The sequence below is a fragment of the Alexandromys fortis genome, unplaced genomic scaffold, assembly GCF_014885135.2.
Source record: "Alexandromys fortis isolate MF-2015 unplaced genomic scaffold, M_Fortis_MF-2015_v1.1 scaffold_21, whole genome shotgun sequence".
NCBI lineage: Eukaryota > Metazoa > Chordata > Mammalia > Rodentia > Cricetidae > Alexandromys > Alexandromys fortis.
The window spans coordinates 7,716,364-7,732,742 of record NW_026067905.1 but is presented as its reverse complement, the minus strand read 5'-3'; the positions used below and the strand labels follow the sequence as shown (position 1 = coordinate 7,732,742).

At 36.8% G+C, this 16,379-nt stretch overlaps 1 protein-coding gene across 3 annotated transcripts in view; it reads left to right on the top strand.

Moving 5' to 3' along the window:
* The window catches only part of Atf7ip (activating transcription factor 7 interacting protein), an 84,945-nt gene that overhangs the window by 24,599 nt on the left and 43,967 nt on the right, over positions 1-16,379 (top strand). The gene's annotated exons all lie outside the window — the stretch shown is intronic.

The window sequence follows — 16,379 nt, the reverse complement described above, 5'->3', positions numbered from 1 at the left end:
GTACTGTTGAAGGTTTTAAGTTTATTCATTCATTCGTTCGTTTGTTTGTTTGTTTGTTTACTTAGGTTTCTTGTAAAACTTGACTTTCCTAGAACTTTCTGTAGGCCAGGCTGGCTTCCAACTCATAGAAAGCTGCCTGCCTCTGCCTCCCAGGTGCTAGGATTAAAGGCGTGCGTGTGCCACCCTACCACCCAGCTTTTTTTTTAAATGTTTATTTATTTGTTTGTGTGGAAGTCAGTGGATGACTTTTGAGAGTCAGGTGTTTTCCTTCCACTTTCACTTATGTGGGTTTGGGAGATTGAACTCAGGTCATCAAATGTGAAAAGCCTTTGTCTGCTGGTACATTCTTACCAGCCCAGGGTTTATAATAAATCCAAATTATTCAGTCTTTCCATGTGCTCCATTGGTGATCTATAAGTTACTTGAATATTTGAGACAAGTAAGTTTTCTTATATTTCTGTCTTTCACATTTCTGTTACTTTAGTGCTCTTCCTGAGTCTTGCTTACTAAATTTTCCTCTTTTATCTTTTCATTATTTGACAACCATATTTGAGTTTTTTTCATGATTTCTGCTTTTGCTGTATTAAGTTGACAGATTATCTTTCTGTCTTTATTAATGTTTTTTTGGTTAGTGCAATTAAATGCACTAACATTTTTGAATTAGTACAATTATGGCTAACCTTTGTTTAAAAAAGAAACTGACCTTGTTAACTAGTGACATAGAATCTTTCATTAAGCTTACTGATATATAGAGCCATTCACTAACTTATTTATTCATTTAGAGACTAGGTCTCTCTGCACAAGCCCTGGCTGGAGCTCACTCTAGAGCATGCCGGCCTTGAGCTCAGGTCAGCCTGCCTCTGCTTTCTGAGTGCCCAAGAACATCAAGTTTTAAAGGACTAGTTTATTAGAATTACTTAGGATGAATTCGGTTAGTGCTTTGCTGTTATTTTTTATAAATTGTCCTCTTAATCCAAGTTTTTTTTAATTTATAGAGATAATCTTTCTCTTATTCTGCTGGAATATATAATTTTATTATGTGTGGGTTTTTGTTATTGAATTTATGAAAATCTTATTACCACATGTGAGGTCACTTTATATTTGTTATAAATTTGGTATATTCGTAATTTTTTTTGCTTTATTTGTAAGAGTTTTACATTTTGGCTCTATTGGTATGTGATTCTATATATTTCTCTAGCATTCTAGGTTGTTAATAGAAAGATTCACTATTTTTATTGCATCTATAGATTTATGAAGTGTGTATATTTCTGCTTGTGGATGTTTCCTCCTGAATTTCTGAGCGCTGTTGTTTGCGTGATTCGAAGTACATTATTTAGTGTGTCTGACAGGCGTGTGTGGAGTGGCTTGCACCTTCCCTCATTAGAGTGAATCTCTTGACTCCATTATTTGATTTTCACATTGAAACTTTAAAAATATGATACACATAGCATTTGTTTATGTTCCTCTAATTTTGTATCAGCATTTGGCTAACGTGTAATTTTTTTGTTCCTAAATTTTATAGCTTCTATATTGCTTTATTATAAGATTTGTCTCCTTGGTGGAATACATATATGATGATTTTTTTTTTTTAAAAATTTATTTATTTATTTATTTTTTTATTTTTTGGTTTTTCGAGACAGGGTTTCTCTGTGGCTTTGGAGCCTGTCCTGGAACTAGCTCTGCAGACCAGGCTGGTCTCGAACTCACAGAGATCCGCCTGCCTCTGCCTTTTTAATAACTTGAAGTTCAGCTCTGTGTGTGTATATTTTTCCCCGAGGGATATGTTCTGTCCTGCTAATTTCTTATCTCTTCTGCATAGTTTGTGCCCCCCACCCTGCTGTGAACTTTGGGATTTTAGTTCTGAATATTTATTTGAAAGATGAATCTGCATTTTTTTCATCTTGTCTATGAGCTAATTTGTTGTTTGGATAATTGTTTCTTTTATTTGATTTCGTTCTTAGATTTTTGTCATTTTGTTCTTGTAATAAATCTTGATGTAATATTTTAATAAGGACCCAGTGTTTTTCAGTCTTTGCTTAGAAGTAGCATCCTTATTTTTCTATCCTTGTTAATTGCTAGTTTAGGCTGTTAACCAGGAAAAGCAAACAAAACCCTTTCCCTTTGGACTTTGAGAGTAGTGTTTTCTTTTAGCATTCACTATTGCCGATGACAAACTGAATGTCAGTTTGCTCCTTTATTTAGTCTTTGCTTACTGGGATCTTGTGGAATCTTATGATATGCTGAGTACCAACATTTTATTTTGCTTGTTTGATTTTCAGTATCCAGTGGTCCTTAATTTACTCAGCACTGAAAGTTTTTTTTGTTTTATTTTTCCTTCCCGATGTTTCCCTGCCTCCCCCTACTGTAGAAAATGACTGTCAAGTGTGCATGCCCCCCATAGTTACTAGCCTGAAGAGTTGTCCTTTGCAGAAGGAACAGAAATTTTGGATGCTGATTAACCAGATCATTTCACTTGACTCTCATTTTTAATTTCTAAGATTAGGATTAACTTTCTTTTAAGAACATTTATTTTTACTATTTTTAATTATGTTTGTTATGGTCTGTGTGTGGGTTGTGTGGTCCTGAGTACAGGTACCTTTGGAGACCAGAGGCACCAAATCTTCGTGGAGCTGGCATTACAGTTGTGAGCTGGCCAAACTCAGGTCCTCAGAAAAAATAGTGTGTACTCGAAACTGGCGAGCCATCCCTCTGACCTAAGTTTATTTGTACTCTTTTTTTTTTAATTATTAAATGTGTGTATGTGCCTACATGTGTGTCTGCACCATGTGTGTGCAGTACCCGTCGAGGCCAAGAAGAGAGTGTTGGGAATTGCAAAGTTGTTAGCCATCATGTGTGCAATTGGAATTGAACCCTGGTCCTCTAGAAGAGCAGCCAGTGCTCTTAACAGCTGAGCTATCTCTCCAGCCTCCTACTGGGCATTTTTTGACACAGAACTTTTCAGAGGTTTCATCACACCTTTAAAAATATCAACTACATTCTTCTAACCTGTCCAGTGTTAGTTTGGATGCTCCTTTATTTTTGAAAACTATTTTCTTAGTTTGCAGTGTAACTGTGTATTCTGTCCTCTGACTCTTTTAAACAGTTGGGCACATCCTGAGCTAGAGAGGCCAGATTACCCCCCGTCCCCCACGAGATAAGAGGGTCAGGGTCAATGCCTATTTGATCTCATAAATGATCCTGATTAATTCTTCCAACAGTGTATGGCATAACTTCTGTATATTAATGCTAACTGGAAGTAGTTTGCAGCGGTAAAATCGAAATCTTATTTGAATTTTCTGTTTATTTTCCCCTTAATCATTTGTAGCTATTCCCTTTTTCTAAGTGGTCCTCAAGAATTTGCTTAATTTTCATTGTATCATTGGATGGTCCATTGTTTTCCATATAGCCTGTTTGGTGTTGTACTCATATCTAACTTGGTTATTCTTAATCAAGAAGAATTTAAGAAGCCGTGTCCTTATTTATTTATGCTTTGGACCATTCTATTGCACTGTTACTTTTAAACAATTATTACTTTGTCATAAGCTTTTGTATTTGGTGGGAAAACTTTTTGATTCTTTATAAACCACTTCTGTTTTAGATATTAATCTTAAAATTTCTGTTATGATACAAAAATTATGTCGGTGAAGCTTTGACTAGAATTTGATAGTTTTTATTTTTTAGGACGATATATTTTCTACATTGAGTCATGTCTTGCATAATTCTAATATTGCACATATTTTTAAATCCATATAAATGTTTTTAGATACCTTTCCTTTGATGTTTTGGGCATGTTTTTCTTACTGTATATTCTGCAGGTGTTTGAACAGACTGACTTGGTTAGGGCGTCTACAGTAGTAAGTAGCGTCACACCGTTCCTGCTGGTTCAAGTATGAAGATTTCTGATTGAAATGATCTTTGTTTGCTTAAGTAATGATCTTGACAATGCTGTTTTATTCTTATCAGTGTTAATTTGCATAAATGAATGAGTTGTGAAGTACTCAATGCTCGCTCAGTTTTATTAAGAAATGGCAGCTGTGGTTCGTGGTTTTTTTGGATTGTTATTGCATTTCCTAAATTTAAATTATTTCAGTTTTAAAATAGAAAAATAGCATAATTTAGTGTGGAGGCATTACCCTTTGTTGTTAGCCAGGCATATAGAGATAAAGAAATGTGAGGGGATGTGGTTGGTCTTCTCCAATCCCTCAAGTCCTGATGTCATGGCAGTCCCATACTTGTTCTCTCAACTGTATTCAGTGGGCTACGAAGCTGTTGCAGTGGCTTTGTTTTTACTAGAAGAGGAGCTTAAGAATTGTAAAACCTTCTGAGGATTGTATGTTTTCAGAAATACCCGGATATGGCACTAGGTGCTTTTGGCTTGTAGATTTTACTGTATGTCATTGGGAGATTTTCCCCTTTCTCTATTCCTCCTCCTCATTTTTCTACCTCTTCCTCTTCCCTTCCTCTTTCTTTTTCTCCTCCTCCTTCTTGTCTTCTTTTTTAAATTCTGGAGGCTCTAGGCTCAGTTAAATCCTTTAATGTGGCAGACAGCCAGATTTCCAATAGGCCCAAGCCGAGCATGCTGCTGTTGCTTAGCAACTACTTGAGAAGTCTTTGTCTATGACTGAATTATAAATAGGGTTATGAGCAGAAGCGCAGTGTAAAATGGGATTGGAAAGAAAGTCATACTCTTTGAATTTGAGGGTTTAAAGAATTTTTTAAAAGGCAGTGTTTAGAAATCTAGCTTATAAAAATTAAGCTTACCATAAAGACAATAAAGGCTTTATAAGTTCATGTCTTTTTATTATTTTTATTTGTGTGTGTGGTGCACGCGAATGTGTGTTTGTATATGCTTGTGGGTGTTTTTGGAACATAGAATAGGGTTTTGGATCTTGTGGAGTTGGAGTTAACAGCAGTTGTGAGCTGAAAGATGTAGGTGCTGGGAACCAAATTCAGGTCCTTGCAAGAATCACCAGGCCATTTCTTCGACCCCTAAAATATAGTCTCTTAAAAGATGAAAAATATCCGTTTGTGATTGTTGGTTTGTGTGTGTGCATGTGAGTCTAGGAGGTCAAAAGCTAGTCCAGACCGTGGGAGCATCTGAAACTGGAGTTACAGATATGCTCTGAGTTGCCTGATGTGGGTGCTGGAAACGAACTTGGATCCCCTGAACAGTAGTAGCCAGAGCTCTTAACTGCTGAGCCATCTCTCAGTCTCCCAGTCTTTCGATGGTTAGAATTAAATGTTGTAATAAAGACACGAAAGCTAGAGGACTACTCCTACAGCCTGGTCATGCATGTAGAAAAAGACTCTACATGCCTGTATTTCATATACACCCACCTGGAATATATGATCCAGTTACAATAACACTTCCTGTTATACTATATTTTATATGCTTATATGCCTTTAATCCCAGCACTTGGCAGAGGGATCTTTTTGAGTGTGAGGCCAGCCTGGTCTATACAGTGAGTTCCAGGACAGCCAGGGCTGCTACACAGAGAAACCCTGTCTCAAAAAAACCAAACCAAACAAACAAAAAAGTGTTCAGTAATAACTAATGGAGCCAGCTATAGTGGTGTTCACTTGTCTGTCTGCTGAGATGTAGGCAGGAAGCCCCATGAATTCTTCTCTAGTAGCTCAACCTATAATACTCGACTTTTAAGGAATATTTGCCAGCAATAAATAGATTAGATTCTTCTTACTTTTTTTCTGGGAAAATTTTAGAATGGGAAGGTAATTTGCTGCTGCTCCTGTTGTATGCTCAGCAGAGATTTTGCTGTATGTATGTCTGGTTCTCAGTTGATGGATGAGTGAAGCTTTGGAGGAGAGAAGCTACAAGTGGCATTTCATCCCTGCTGACCTTGGCGCTCTAGGAGCCTTTCCAGGGTGTTTGTTAGTTGTTCAATTGGTTGTTTAAGGTACCTTGATTATGCAGGTTCCTCACAAATATGAATTGATATTGTTTGAAATCTCATCATGCTTTCTTGGTTTTCTCAAAGTAAAACTGACCAAGAATAAGTAAAAAATGTAACTACTCTAAATACAGTGAAAAAATAGAAATAGTAAGGGTTGTATTTAAAGTCATATTAATGATCTATCTAGGTTTATCAAAGACATTTTCCCATCAGTAGTGCCTTATTAACAAAATTAGATCATGAGCGAGGAAAAACCCTCTAATTAGTTCTCACAGGTTAATTTATACTGCTTGCTTTTGTGATGAGGATAATAGTGTAGATACAATGTTCAAGATTTTATTTTAATCCTTTTTATTAAGATATAAGTATAGTTAGATAGTTTGGATATCCAACAAATAAGAATACAACATTAAGAAAAATTTAGCTTTATTTATATTTTATGTAAACTGTTTAAAATAAGAGCTATTATATTCTAGATAAAACTCCATTTTAAAATTTAGTCATTGTGTTATATTAGAAGGTGGGTTTAACCTTTATTATCTATCTATTTATGGGACTTTTACTATTTAAAATGGTTTGTATTTGATTCCCATCACCTCAAGAACAAAATCAGAAACAAACAAACAAAAAAAGAAAAAAAGAAGGAAAAAAAAGAAAACCACACCAGACAAGAGCCCGTTCTGACACCACCTGATGTTTTAGTCGCCTTTGATTTCAGCAGCTGTAACTTAAGTTAAAGTGAAACGCAAGTGTTCTTTTTGCTTTTTGTTTTGTCCTACTTTGACCTTTTCTTTCTTCCTGTTTTATAATTTTCTTGATTATCTTCTCTGTCCTCCCACCCCCATCCTAGGGTTCAGACATGAATGCTTGGAGTGCTCTCTTTATGCTGCGCCTTTAAGTTCCTCTTTCATCGCTGTTACAGGAGACTGCAGTTGACCGCCTTTAGGAATGAGAATTCTCTCTGGAGTAGATTTGTAATACACAGAGAAAAAGGCACATATAAGCTAAAAACCATTAGGTTTCAAGGTTAGAGTGAAGAAATGTGTCTCACATCTCGACAATGGAAGAAATTTTAAACACTGTAGATTTTAACATCGCCATCTTGCTAACCAATTGAAAAATCAGAAATAGAAATTTTGTACAGATTATTTATGTTCAAATATATTTTGTTTGACATGAACAGCAACATAAAATTTCCCCTCAATGCTAGTAATAGCTTTATTGAGAAAATAATTATTGATACCTATTGTGTATAAGATACACTATCATTAGAAGTTAATGTTTAAAAAAATGTATAAGGCAAACCCTTACCTTATTTAGAGGCCTGCTTTTATTCACTTGTTTGTGTTTTTGTACACCAAACAGGCTTTTAAAAATCAATAAATCCCATTCTTTAATAATTATACCAAAAGTGCTAGGAAAATGAAATGTTACTCATATATTAAGATTTGCTTTTGAAAGCCTAGAATGTATTACAACTGTGATTCAAGTGTTTCATTGTTCTCCTGGAAAAGGAAAAACAAATATGTGAGTGCACACACGTGCACACAAGAGCACACACATCCATAAGTAAAATAATGCAGTGATCCGTTTGTTTAATGTAGCATTCATTTTTCTGTAACTGGGATCTGATAAGCAAATTAGATGTCAGGTTAATGTTAGATATTAAAATGCAAGACTGTCTTGAAGAAAGTAAGGTATTTCAGTAGTTTTGCTCCTAGGTTTACATCTGTTCTAGGAGTCTTACTTGCAGATTGTTTCTATTTTTTAGCCTGTTGCCAGGTGGATTTAAATCTCTTCGGGTTGCTCAAATTCTAACTTCCTGATTGGCTACATGGCCCTGCTTTCATTAGCCAACCACAGTGACTATGCAAATTGTATTTCAGTTTCTGTTTCTGTCAAAGAACTGATAAGATGCCTGCAAGGGGCTCCTTTGGGTATGTTTATTATTTCATAGAGGGTTTTGTCCATCATTATATAGTAATAAGAGTAGATTTCTTTTAAAGGGGTATTTTACTTTTGAAATAGGAAATCACACTGTCCATGAAAGCTTCTTTAAGGCTGAAAAAGGCCTCTTGTCAGATTTGATTCTAACAGTGTTTGACTTGCTGCTCAGACATTGTGCAAGTGGTACATTTTATTATTTATGTGTAGATATGTGAGCATGCTAGTTCAGTAGCTGCCAGAATGTTCTAGATTACCATCTTTGCTTTCTAAGAGAGCAGATTTTATTTATTATAGGTGTCAGTTTTATGTATGTAGTGAGTTATTTTTCAGTCAGTATTTATTATATATCCCAAACACAAATAGTATGTGTTCATTAAGGACTCCCATTTTTCATTATTTTGTGAATGGCTTCAGAAACACATCAAAACATTGATGTATTTAAGATGTTTTCTGATATCAAAGTTTTGGATTTATAAAATAAGCCTTGCACTAAAAATCTTATACTAGAGATATGATGATATATGCCAAAATACTTCATGAAACAATGTAAATGTATTAGAATTGAATAATGTTTATTTTAAAAATGATTCCTTTAAGATAGTGGCAGAATAGTAAATGGTAGCAGGATACTTATGAATACTGTGACCATATGATAAAGCCACAGGAAATTAAGTAAATGTAGCTCATAAAACTTGCCAGGTTCAGAAACATGCGAGGTTTTGGTTAGGCTCAGAGAGCATTGGTTTCATTTATACTTTCTGGTTGTCCTTGTAAATGTCAGCTTAATTGCATTTTCCATGAGTAAAAGACCGGTAGACCTTAGTCTTTAATGCTGCCTGCTTTGATCTTTTATATTCTTTTATAGTGTGTTTAATGCAATGCATTGTTGTCTGTTCTGATAAACATGCTAAAGAATCTTGCCCCACTTATGGTAAGGAGAAAGGAGCAGGCTTATTGGAGTGTGTTGAAAACAGTGTTGGTGGTATCTTACATGCAAACTCTCTATCACTTGGAGACTCCCTAAAATAAAGTATGAGCTAACAGTATTTTGTAGCTTAAAAAAAATTATTTATTTGGTATATATGCATGTTTTGCCTACATAAAATATCTGTGCACCCTATGTGTGCCTGGTTCCCAGGGAAGTCAGAAGAGGATGTGTGATTCCTCTTGAGCTACAGAAAATTGTGAGTCAGTTTTTACTGTGGGTCCTGGGAATTGAGCCTAGGTCCTTTGGAAGAACAACCAGTGTTCTTAGCCACTGAGCCACCTTTCCAGCACTCTTGTTTTTTTTTAAATGTTTAAAAGTGTGACCCAATAAAAGGGATTAGGCTGAAGTTAAAGGAAGATAATGGATTTTAAACAAAATGACAAGACATCATCTTGTTTTTAAGTTAATAGTTTTTATTTAATTTATACTAAGGTAGATTGGGTAAAGGTCAGAGTGCTGAGTCATTGTGTTGTCAGACTGACTGGCGTGAATAAGGGGCCCTCAGTTTAGAAGGGCTGTTAGTATTTACTGTCTAACACTGATCTTCTTATGGTTATGCTTTCATCAAGAAATACTGCAAGTTCTGTGCAGTGCAAAATTCAGTACTCTCAACAGAAATGAGGGCTTTGTTTAGTTTGTATTACATGTTTAGTTATAATTGATGTATGATTGTGGGTTCATGTGTGTCTTGCTACATGAATGGAGGTCACGGGACAATTTGTGGTTCTCTCCTTCCACTCTGAGGCCCAGGGGCCCAATTCAGGTCATCAAGATCAGTGGCAAGCACCTTCCCTGGTGAGTTACTTTGATGTCCCCTGTTTTGGTGTTTTGTTTTGAGACTGCTCTATTTGAGCCCTGGTTCTCTTTGAAGTCTACATAGCCTAGGCTGTTGAGGAACTCAGTGGAGACTCACCTCTGTCTTCTGAGTGCTGCTATTAAAGGTGTATAGTACCTCACCTGCCACATTGTTTTGCCTTTTTTTGAGACAGTTTCTCAGCATCTTCCCTCCTCTGCCTAGTGCTGTGATTACAGGCATGAGCCATTATTGCATCCAGGTTAGAAATGAATTGCCCTTCTAAGAGGCTAAGGATATGTGACGAAGACCAACGGATTCTTACTGGCCAATAGATTAGAACTCATAGGACTTGGTCATTAGTAGTCAGGCTTGTTGAGTTGATTTTGTTAAGCCATCTAAGGAAAAACAATGGAATAAACATATTTTAGGGGCTGAAGAGATGCTCAGTGCTTAAGAGCACTTGCTCTTCCAGAGACAGAGTTCGGTTCCCAGGAACCTGTAACCCAAGCTCCAGGGTGTCTGATGTCCTCCTGATCCTGACAGCACCTGCACATGTGTAGCAAAAACACAGGCACAACCACATGCACATGAATAAAAAACAAAGATAAATCCTATAAAATTTATTTCAGCATCTGATTGTTTGGAAAAGTGTTAATAATGTGCTTAACAGCCTGGGCGTGATTAAAGGGTTTGTTACAGATGAGTGCTGCACGTCCGTGATTTTGCTTCATGTTCTAAGTTTTTGTGTGAATTTTATTTCTAAATATCCTTTATTAGGTAATATTAGTTTGAATTTTAAATATCCTTTATTAATAATATTAGTCTGACTTAGCATGATGATTCCATATGTGGTTTGAATTAGTAATTTATGACTGCTTTTAGAAGACAGTACATGCTGTCTAGGCCCTGGTTTAAATAAAATGGAGAAAAACACGCAGACTTTTTGAGCAGCAGTACGGATACCTGTTACTCACACAAAGCATTTGAGGTTATAGGTGCAATAGGATTCAATTTTATTATTTCCCTTGACTTTCCCAGTGCCTGTAATTCTTAGTAGAACACTTGCCCACATCAGCTTCCCTTGTTGCTGGGTAAGGTTTGGGATATTTTTCTCTGATTGGCTTTAGGCAGCTAAGGCTTTGAGCCAATCAGAGAGTGAATTTCAGTTCCCTTGCTGGACTGAAGCACTGAAGCAGCTGTTGATTTATTTCTCTTATGGGGAGATTATATAAACTAAAATTATGGCTGCAGCAAGCTCCCTCTTGGGTATGTTTGAAAAATTGCAAGGTTCATCTGTAACGAAGGGAGAAAATTATGATTAGTTAACATTTTGTTGACTAGGAAAAGCTAGTAGATGGTGAATTTGAGGGAAAAAAAAGAACTCTGATCATAGATTTTCTGTTTTTTTAATATTTAATAAAAACCCTGTAGAAGTACTTTATAACCCACATTTTATTGCTTCAAAATCAGAGTTTATATGCTCTTTTTATTAAAACTGTGAAAGGCATTAATTGTGCTTTTTGTAATAATTATATTTTTACCATTTAAGTCACCGAGAGTAAGACATTTTGATTTTGTTGTGTGACTTAAGCCGAGTCAGTTCCGCGCAGTAGCCAGCAGAGCACCGGGTCATCTGCCACAGTGCAGAGTGCTGTGGGGTTTGGGTGTGGAAATGTGCAGTGGGGACGGAAGGTGAGGTGATACGAGAAGTCATCTTTATTATTTGGACTTAAGATTTTGATGGGTTTTATTTATAAATGTTTTATAAATACAAAAACTACTACTAATCTAAAAGAATATGTGTTAGAACCTATAAAAATTTGAACTCACTGTGTAGAAAGGATATTTTTATGTGTTGTCCCTGTTTAACTGATTCCTCAGATAGGAAGTTATGTTTTAAAACATTTATGATCATTAACTAGAGCAAGATAAGGTAGCATAAAAGATGTTAACCTTATTAGCTTGTTTAATGTGTGCTGTATATTTAATACATAGCATAGATTTAAGACATGAAATCTTCTAGATTCATGATTTCAAATCTTCTAGATTATCATTTCAGACAAAAACCACAGTGCAGTATTTCAGATGTGGTTTTGTAAACTGTCTTTCTCTGACCTTATTGTCTGTCTTCTGTTGCTGGGCAGGAATCAGAATGAGGACTGCTGATTGGCTGAGAACAGCCATTTACATTCTTGAGTTTTTGAGCCGGAAGATTAAAAGCTAAGATAAAGCAGTTTCCCTTTGTCTCAGGGCTGTGATCTCCCGATAGAGAGGAAGTGAAAGAAGTGGGTGGAGGGGAGCGGGACACAGGAAAAAAGGTTCTCCTTTAAAGAAGAGGCTCATGGGTCTTTTCTTTAAAAGATTTATCAAAAAACTGAAAAAAAAAACCATAAGAGACATATTTCAGGTAACATATATTTCTCTGGTTATTTACATATGAATTTATATAGAAAATGTTCTCCAGAGTTCTTAGATCTGAATATGTAAAGTTAAGTCTTAAAATATTCTATTTTTAAACTCTTTCATTAAAAAAGTACTGGCAGGAGAAACTAATCCATCACACCATGCAGTTGTTTCTAGATATGGCAGACACTTTCCTGTAAAATAGAAATGGGTTTTTCTGTAAATGAGTTTCATTTGTGTGAACGTTCTGTATCTCGTGTGGCTGCCCCAAATGGAGCATTTATTTTTACAGACTGTGTCCAGAGGACAGTGCTGAAAACGGGCGTTAGCAATACCTTCTGCTAGCACAGCCTTGGAGACTGGTTTGCAGTTAACACGCCCTTCTCTCACATATATTTTTTCCTACTGAGCTTTGCTTATGCAAAATAGATTTCTCAAAGCAGATTGCTGATTGGTTTGCACAGATGTGGCTGGACTAGTCTGAACTGGTTGCTCATGCTACTTCTTATTGCTTTGTCTTTGTTTTGTTCTGCTTAGAACTATGGAAATCCAGTAAATGGATGTAGTGTGCTCTCTTGTGGGTATGGAAGGTAGTTCCCCATCGTCTTCTGGCAGTACTTTTTGGTTCTTATTACTGAAGTTAATGTTAGTTTTTTATTATTTTATTTTTGCTAAAGCCAGCTTGACTTGTATTATATTTAGTTTTGCTAAGTGATACTTGGTGAAGATAGTTTAATATTAATTGTTATTTACACTGGATTTTCTAATTATCTTTCTCACACATAGGCACATACATACACATAGACACACACAACATCAGTGTTACTTAATTTGTCTCAAACTCTGACAGTTATGCCTAGAAGTGCCCAGAGGAAATAGTCTAGTGAAAGACAGTAATGCTGAGGACTTGCTTGCTGCATTCTAAACACACTTCTCTATTGTATCGGTGGAGACTCACTCTGTAACAGAGCTTAGAGAGGATCTGACTGTGTAACTCATGCTGGCCTCAGATTTGTGGTGATCCTCCTGCTTCAGCCTTCTAGGTGCTAGGATTATGGGTGTACTCCTCATTGCCTGACAATCTTAATTAATTAGTTAATTAATGTTACTAATTAGTCACATCATTTAATTCTCAGCAAAGCCTGTATATATGGTAGATCCACTTCCTTTTAAGGTCCTTTAAAGGAAGAGACTGAAGGGCTGGGCCACCTGCTCACATTGTTTGCTACCTGGAGAAGCTGGGGGGGGGGCAGGCTCCCATTCCTAGCTCTGAGCAAGTTAATTTCTGATCTGCATTTTGAAAGCTAGGAAGTTTTTAAATTTTTTTTTAAAGTAAATGATAACTTGGTTATGCACAGAATATCTGGAAATGGATATTTCAAAGTCTAAAGAAATGGTGCTTCAGTATTTGAACTTATTTAAAGGGTAACCAAGCTACATTTAAAATGTTTACAGTCCATAAGGTGCGGAACAGGCTTGCGTTGTCTGGGGGAGAGCTCATTGATAGCACTGATTGGTGTGCAGAAGAAAACCTTGGCTTCTACCTGCCGCACCAAAAAGTAGGCCACAAATTCTGTATCTTCACTGCAGAAAAATGTGTAGGTAACATGACTTTGAAGTGAATGAGGAAGAAAAAACTTGGTTTCAGTTCTAGACTCTAGAAATAGTCCAGTGGTGGTTTTGTTTGAAGATTTCTGTATAGTTGAAAGATGAGTTTTCTAAAGAGTTCTTTAAATAAAGCTAAGAAATGTTTATATTATGAATTAAATTCAGAAAATAAATGTCGAATGTAACACAATCTAGACATTCTTTGACCAAGTGTGGTATTCTATTGGTCTCTGACAAATAGGTCAGGCTTATTTTTGAAAGGTAATTGTTATTAACAACTTGGGCTAGGTTATATTAGTGACAGTGTTAAAACCTGCTTTTTGATATGGTGTAAATTAGGTGGTTTTGTGGAGCTTAAAGACATAGAGCCTCAGGAGGGAAGAACTGTTGTTTGTTTATAACACAGAGAAAAGCCTTTTTAAAGGAAAATTGGGAAAAAAAGGCAGACAGACCCTCGTTGACTGTGTGTGTGTGTGTGCTTGCATGTGCACGAATATGTGTGCAGGTGCACATGTACATGTGTTTTATTCCACTGTGGTTGATCTCGCCTTTTCTCTCCCCCTTCCTTTTTTCACTTCCCCCTCCCTCTCCTACCCCTCTCACTCTTCTGTCTTCTACAGCTGGCATTGCTCCCCCTTTTGGTGGTACTGGGGATCATATCCAGGACTTCACATGCCATGCAGAAATGTTTATGTTTATATAAAAATGGTGACGTGAATACCTTTGCCTCCGCGCCCCACCCCTTTTTTTGGTTTTTCGAGACAGGGTTTCTCTGTAGCTTTGGGGCTTGTCCCAGAACTAGCTCTTGTAGATCAGGCTAGCCTCGAACTCAAAGAGATCTCCCTGCCTCTGCCTCTCCCGAGTGCTGGGAATAAAGCCATGTGCTACCACGGGCTGCCTTTTTAAAAAATCTTATTTCACTATTAAATGTAGCGTTTATATCTAGAAAGCCTTTATCAGATTTAAGTAAATTTTTTGTTTTTAAATGTCTTATTAATGATGAGGTAATTTTGAATATAGTCTAATGGATATTTTGTGTCTGTTGAGGCAATTCCTCACTCTCACTATTGTGTTTACATAGTAAACCGCGTGCGAGCGTGCGCGCGCGCACACACACACACACACACACACACACACACACACACACAAAACCTAGGTATATTGTCTTAACTTCACAGGCTAGAAGTTCAAAAGGTGTTGTCAAGGCATATTTCCTTGGAAGGTCCTGAGGAAGCCGTTGTCCAGTCAACTTCTTCCACCTAACTTCTTCTAGGTGTTCTTTGGCTTGTAATAGCAAAGCTCCCGTCTTACTGTATTTTTTGGGTATGCTGTTGTCTGAAGGCATTGGTCACTTTGCAATAGAGCCCACCCTCTTAGCCTTCTTCTCATCTGTAGTTTAAGCAGTAATGGTGTAGTTCCACAGTCTCATTCATTTTAAAGAAAAATCATCAGGCACTTTGTGGCCCTGTGTGTATAGACCAGGATGTGTCATGAGCTGTTCATGGTCAGTGTTTGCTTGGGTTTTGATAATGATCTTCACCTGGTGATTAGTATAACCTCTTAAAGAAATACACTAGTTAGTCATTTATAGATAAAAAAGAAAGAACTATGAAAATTAGAAAATATTTTAGCAGAAAAGAATGATAATATGACACCTGACTATGAGACTCGAGCTGGAATGTGGCCTAGCAGTGAGGAGTGGCTCTGCTCTTGTAGAGGACCTGGGTTTAGTTCCCAGTACTCATGTGGAATTGTCTGTAACCCCAGTTTTGACAATTCTACTTCTGGATTTCTTGGGTGCACAGGATACACAGATATCCAGGTTGTATATACACATAAATATCTTTGAAAAAGCATGAGATTAGACTAGGCGGTGGTGGCACACTCCTTCAGTTCCAGCTCTTGGGAGGTGGATCTCTGAGTTCGAGGTGAGCCTGATGTATAAGAGCTAGTTCCAGAACAGTTACCAGAATATCTGTTCTCCCTCTCTGTTTTTTTTGAGACACTCGTAGAGAGAGAGAGAGAGAGATATTCAGGTAAAGATACTCAATAATTAATGACATTCTGTCATATGTTATAAAGGATGAAATTTAATTGGAAATTAGTGGTTTAACTTGAACCTTAAGGAAATATGGTTCAGTAGTTAGTCTCCATTGTCACTTGAGATCTAGACTTGCCTGAGATATGGGCATCTTGGATATGCCGATGGGTGGGTTATCTTGATTAGGCTTAGGAAGTAGAAAGACCTACCCACCATGAGTCACCCCATTCCCTGGGCTGGGGCCTGGTCTCAGAAAAGGAAAAGTGAGGCACGCACCAGACCTCATCATTGCTTTCTGGTTGTGGATGTGCCATGAGCAGCCATGTCAGCCTCCTGCTGCTGTCCTGACCTCCCATCACAATGGGCTGCACCCTTGAGCTAGGATTCAGAATAAACTCTTTCCAGGGTGGGTTTTTTTTTTCAAAGAATATTTTATTTCAGTAACTGAAAAAATAACTCATCAGATGCAAATTAAACCCATGCAAAAAGTCAAAGAGATGATTATTAGAGGAGAAATGAGCAGAAGTACAGAGCAGCTGTACACCAGAAGCATTAACAAGGATAAAAGTTCATTCTTTGGTAAACATTCTTTGATAGGACTCTAATGCAATTGACCTAAAAAGAGGACATACTACAATATATTATAACATATAATTCGTCCATAAAAATGTACAATTAGAGGGT